This window comes from Sinocyclocheilus anshuiensis, unplaced genomic scaffold (assembly GCF_001515605.1).
Source record: "Sinocyclocheilus anshuiensis isolate Anshui unplaced genomic scaffold, SAMN03320099.WGS_v1.1 scaffold1509, whole genome shotgun sequence".
NCBI classification, from domain to species: Eukaryota; Metazoa; Chordata; class Actinopteri; order Cypriniformes; family Cyprinidae; genus Sinocyclocheilus; species Sinocyclocheilus anshuiensis.
The window spans coordinates 167271-173632 of NW_015547723.1; the positions used below are offsets into that span (position 1 = coordinate 167271).

At 37.7% G+C, this 6362-nt stretch overlaps 1 long non-coding RNA gene across 1 annotated transcript in view; it reads right to left on the bottom strand.

Annotated features, from left to right (window-relative positions):
* The window catches only part of LOC107704239 (uncharacterized), a 27014-nt gene that overhangs the window by 6930 nt on the left and 13722 nt on the right, over positions 1-6362 (bottom strand). The window contains exons 3-5 of the long non-coding RNA XR_001635933.1: positions 6168-6301; positions 4662-4723; positions 3055-3187 (exon numbers count right to left, since the gene is read on the bottom strand). This is a non-coding gene — a long non-coding RNA (uncharacterized LOC107704239). The remainder of the gene's footprint in view (positions 1-3054; positions 3188-4661; positions 4724-6167; positions 6302-6362) is intronic.

Below are 6362 nucleotides of genomic sequence, written 5' to 3' on the forward strand. Positions count from 1 at the left end.
GTTGGGTTTGTCCCTATTTTACCCAGCATTTTTTAGAGTGTACATGATATCTGTATAAAATTTCAAAGATTTCTTATTGATTTTATTTATTTGTTGTAAAATTGTCTAATTTCTAAAACATTATTCATTTTCACATTTGAATGAGACTTTAAAAGTCAGATTTTCAGACTTTTGGACCCAATCTTGTCATATAAATATATACACAACTCCATGTCTCTGTATTTGGTTGATTGGGACAATTTTCTAAAGTTTAAAGCACTATTCGTGCTGATATACATTTCCAAACAATGTGGCATGCAAACATATGGACAACAGTTGATGAATCAAGCAAATTGTCAAAAATCTATTCACAATCACACTTTGTGATAATCTACAAGTAAACTGTGAAAGAACATTGTCATCTTACTGTCACTTTAAGACGTTAGAACAACAGTCAGAAGTGCCAGCAGCTCTTGTCAATCATCTGCTGGCTGTCCTTTCTCTTAAACGCTCCACTCATTGCGCTTTGGCTCCAGTTGACCTTATTTATAGATAATAAAAACCTTCATTAGGCTGAATTCCAGCACTTGTTATAATAAACACAAGCTGTCAGAAAACTAGCCTTTCACAGGACTCAAACAGCCCATGTGTGGCTACACATTTACTTGTAGGTTAGAGAGAGCGAGAGGTCAAAGGTCAACATTTGAAACTCAACCTGGGAGAACATATATGTCTGTTTGTTCGGAATTAGGTGCTACTTTCTCAAGTGAAGTGAAAAGCTTCCTTATGCCAAGTGTTTATCTACAACTTAAGAATATTAAACAAGCCTGAAGAAAACGTGTGAACACAGAAAGTGTAAGAGCTCGGCTATTTGAATGAATAGGTGCCCTTACTTATAAGGCCCCTGGCCGTAACCTACCTCGTTCTGGTTGGAATAATCATTATCTTCTGTTAAGGAGGAGCATTTCGAAGGCATTTACATGCTCAAACTAAGTACTTTAGAGTCAAATAAAACAGTATGATGTGAAGAGTCAAAATATTGTTTCATATCCTCAAAAGCCATTTGCCATTGAGGCAGCTTTGCTACGCTGGCCCAGATGTTTCTGGCAGACTTTGATCAGTAGTAAAATCGTTCATCCACAAAAACCATTGCATTCCAAGACTGCGCTGGAACAACAATGATGACACCAAAAGATAGACATTGAGTGAGAGGGATAATTGTTGGATAAAGCACTTCTGCACAAGTCTTTGAAGTGATATAGCACATTCTGGCATCGGTAGTAGTCTTGAGGATTGAGGTCAACATTAGCATCTTTCATTCTTTTTCTGTCTTAATATGGATGCCATCTACAATCATACTTCTTATTTTCCATCTTAGACCTTCCCAGAGGAACATTTTATCACTCAAATACTGCTCTTTCATTGCTCAGGAGACGTAATGGATTTCCCAGTTATGTTTCATTTAAGTATCGACTTCATCTCAGATGCGTCTCTTAAAATTCTTAAGGAGAGGTAGAAATAGAAATAAATGAGACAATTTTTTGACAGAGACTTTTTCTTTACCAACTAGGTTCTTGGATCCTCCAGCATGTTCATAAAGGCTGCTATAAATAGATGTTGGGTTAATTTGATTTAAACAGAAATGGAAACATGCTGTGACCCTAAATGACAAACGGCTGGCAGCTGGGCCTGGTAGACACCTGTGCACTGAAATGTCCTATCCATGTTGTATTTTAATTGTCTGAATAATGTAATGCAATCATTCTTTGTGAGGGTGAAATGTGACATGTTATGAAGCAGTGGTGGCATGAAAAACCCTTGCATGAAATTGATCAAAAGTGGCAATAAAGACATTTGTAAAAATTCTATTTCAAATAACTGCTGGTTTTTTTTTTTGACTTTCTATTCATCAAAAAAATGCTGAAAAAAAGTATCTCTGTTTTCAACAAAATATTAAGCAGCACAAGTGTTTTTTTTTTCCATTTACTCTATAATAATAATAAATGTTTCTTGAGCACCAAATCAGAATATTAAAGTGATTTCTGAAGGATAATGTGACACTGAGAATGGGGTATTGGCTGCTGAAAATTCAGCTTTGCATCACAGAAATAAATTATATTTTAAAATATATATTAAAATAGAAAACTGTACATTGTAATAATATTTCACAATATTGCTGTTTTACTGTATGTTTGTTTGGTCAAATAAATGCAGCCTTGGAAAGCATCAAGGATTTTGTTCACTGTCTTTAAAAAATCTTGCTAACTCCAAATTTTTGAACTATTTTTTGTGGATGGATTTTGTGTTTAATAACAGAAAATGTTAAAAACGTATTACTCTAAACCTGTTTCCCCCCAAACCTACACCTATGCTACAAAGGCATTGATCTACACTGAAATAAGAATATTACCATATTAGCAAGGGGCCCTTGAACCGACAAAGTTTTTTAGTTGTCTGTGTGGTCCACATGGACACACACCACTGGTGTGTATGGGAGATCACTCTCCAAGGGTCGCTTCTCTCTCTTCCCAGGGGACAGAGCTCCACACAAGACAGAGTCAGAGCAGTTTTGTTCATGTTTCATGCCTCTGATTCAGCTTCTGCCTGCTGCACAATGTCTATCTGTCATCCGCATGTCTCCGTTTGATTTATCCAGCTCCAGGAATGCTGTTCTCACGATTCCAAAATTTGTATTTTTTGCTTTTGCCCTGAGTGATGGTATCAATCATTCCTGGAGACGTACTCACTGACTCAAAGTGACTGAAAAAGCCACAGACATCTTCACACGAGGCTGCATTTTCCAGTTCCTTCAACTGCTGATCGAAATGTAAACATACTGTATGCATTTTTGACAATGCAGTTAGAAATCAGATTGATTAAGTTCTTTTGTACTTCTCCAAGTATTGAAAAAATACGTTCTACTACTCTTCTAATGACCTGAGCCTTTTTAATAGCTTATGTAACCACAATTGGGCCCCTTCTTTACATTGATCCAAGTGAATCTACCGCTGTCCAATCACAGAGCTAATTAAAAGGTTAACGTGGTGCTGTTGAAAAGGAAATGGAGAATCTTACATTGCTGCGGTTGAAAATCGTAGCGGAAGCCCTCCACGCCGGCCCCTGAACCCTTCCTTCAAAGATGAGCTGGAATCCTCCAAGTATTGTGCGGGCAGGCTGTCTTCCAAACTGGCTTCCTTCTCCTTAAAAGCTTTTCAAGAGGATGGGAGAATGAATGAATAACATTGATAGCGTGCACTGCTTTTTAAGATGCAGACTGAGAACGTGGCACGGTGCCTAAGCAAACTCTAAAGCGGTATGCCCCATTTCAACGCATCCTGACACAATGCATCATGTAATAGAACGCCTTGTCTGAAGCCTAGAAAACAATAGCTTTCTTTGAGTATTATCAAGCTCATTGTGGAAGAGCTGTCATTCCCAGTGGCATTGCCATGGCTGAAGGTGTACATTGAGGTGATTCTCTCCTTATGTTGAGACTCTTTATAATGAAACCAGAGACTGCAAGCATCTGGCAGAGAGCTTTGGGTGTTCAAAAAAAAGAGTGCCTTGTGTGACAAGAGTGAATTTTATTTTCAAGGCGTTCAGCCGATATCAGAGGAAGACCTAGTTTGTTAGGGCTATGGTAGAGATATTGTGGAGAGTGAGGGTGGATTTCTGTTGACAGCGGCATGTGAGAAACTCATCTGTGGCACTGAAGCACTTCAAATTTAGGGTTCTGACAGCTAGAGTCCCCATGGAAATCCAAGAGAGGCCTCAGGGAAGGCCTGCGTCAGATTCTCCACAGGAGATTCACTGCTTCTTACATCAGTCTCTGGTTCAAAGAGGGCACCTCAACCACTGTCAGAATCAATACCATCTCTGCTGCACGTTATGTCATTTTTATGAAGACAAACATACTGTATAAACAATTTTTACATCGAAAAAGCTAAATATAAATGTAGATTTAACAATATATATACCGTACACTATCACTCAAAATCTGGAGTCAGTAAGATCTTTGTAAAAGAAATGAAATTATTTTAAAGAAATTAATACTTTTATTCAGCGTAGATGCATTCAATTGATCAAGGATGACAGTAAGCACAGTTATAATGTTACAGAAGACTTCTTTGAATAAATAATGTTCTTTTGAACCTTTCTATTCAAAGAATTCTGAAAAAAATGTTCTGCACAAAATATTAAAGAAATGTTTTCAACATTGATAAGAAATGTTTCTGGAGCACCAAATCAGCGCACACACACACACATACACAGATATATACACACTGTATTCAAATAAATGCAGCTTTAACAAAAAAAAAAAAAAAAATCTTACTGACCCCAAACTTAAAAATATAGAGTTAAAAAAATGAATCTTAAGAAAAACTTTTATATGTTGTTGGTTTGGATGCTGGTATAGTGGTGGCATTTCCTCACCAGGCTGCTAACTATCTAAACCAGCATCACTATCGTGGTCAAACAGTTTCGCTAGAATGAGTTTGCTGTTTAGCAAAATGGGTTTGCTGGTTCACCTGCTAGATCACCAAACCAACAGAAATCTGAACCAGCAATTTGGCCAATTCTTCATTTTGAAACGGCATTTGCAATGAATTTTACTTCAGTATTTATCAGTAAAACAGGATATTCAATGAAAAAAAAAATATGCAGGATGAATCTTGATCAACATGAGTAAAGTGGGTGCTCCATACCAAAGTGGAATCAGGTGGTTGAGGGTCTCACAAAAGACCTGCAAAAGAACCAAAATATGTATTTAAAAACTTATTAATAAAAAAATATATTAATACATTTAGAAAATCCTAAAAACACTCACCTCACTATAAAATTACACATTTTTATCTTCCTGTTTTAAAAGAACTCCTCTCGAGGGTCGTTGTTCTTCTTTGTTTTAATTAATAATTGTTGCTGGATGGTCAGAGTTTAGGTTGGACTGAAAGACGTGGCTAATGTGCAGATATTGTTCTGCCTGGGTGGGCTTGAACCTCAAGATAATCTCAGCCTCACATCTGCTATAAACAACAACAGGGAATAAACTGAATTGTGGTTAAACTTTGGTTAAACGTCACCATGGAGGACTACTCATTCAGCACAGGTGTCATGTTTAATACCTCTCATATATCAAGAAGTGAGCAGGCAAATAAAATAGAGGAGTTACACATTTTTATCTTCCTATTTTAAAAGAACTCCTCTCGAGGGTCGTTGTTCTTCTTTGTTTTCATTAATAATTGTTTCTGGATGGTCAGAGTTTAGGTTGGACTGAAAGACGTGGCTAATGTGCAGATATTGTTCTGCCTGGGTGGGCTTGAACCTCAAGATAATCTCAGCCTCACATCTGCTATAAACAACAACAGGGAATAAACTGAATTGTGGTTAAACTTTGGTTAAACGTCACCATGGAGGACTACTCATTCAGCACAGGTGTCATGTTTAATACCTCTCATATATCAAGAAGTGAGCAGGCAAATAAAATAGAGGAGCGCCATATGGGTTGGTGTGGAGAGGAGGGGGATTTCGGTTTTTAAAAGCCTCTGTTGCTCCTCTATGGGTCTGGACGCCATAAAGTGGATACGATTACTATGGTGCCATACGGTTCTTTGGACACATCAGAAGGTCAGCAGACTTCTTTTATTACTATCTGACCTTTGGCCAGAGAAAAATGTCAGCACATGTGTAAAGGGATGAAGACGAGAAGGAATTACATTTTATTCCCCTCATCTCTCTCTCTCTGTAATTATTCAATCATGCTTAATTGTTTTTGCTCTAGTGTGTGGTCTAGGTGAGAGAGAAACAATAAGCCCTCATTTTTTTGTGAAAGCAAATTGCTTATTCTTCTTCGGTAAACAGAGCTATAGAGATAGAAGACGTCCTCTTGGAGGACATCGGAAGACCACAATGTCTAATTAATCTCAAGACTTGGTAAGCCTGTTCTCCTTGGGCTTGCATGCGAATAATCACAATACACACACATATACACATGTACATATACAGACACACTCTAACTAAATGATTCACAAAACAATAAAGAGATGGACATTATAAAGGAAGCTTTCTGAAACAAACGATGATTGAACAGTGCAGGAAATGCGGTGCAGTTCATTAAAAGGTGATTGATGATTAGCACGCTGTGTGACATGCTAAATGGGTGGATGATTATCAGCTGAAAAATTAAACACCTCTTGTCCTTGAAACCGTTAAGCTCTCCTCCCGTGCTTGTCTGTTTAAATCCTCCCTGGCGATAAAGCCGTGTTTATTCTCTCTCATTATAGACCTCAGAGGCTGGGGAACGGACAAAGGAATTCAAGTGCCTCTGAAGTTTCTCATTCAAACACACACACACACACACACACACACACACACACACACACACA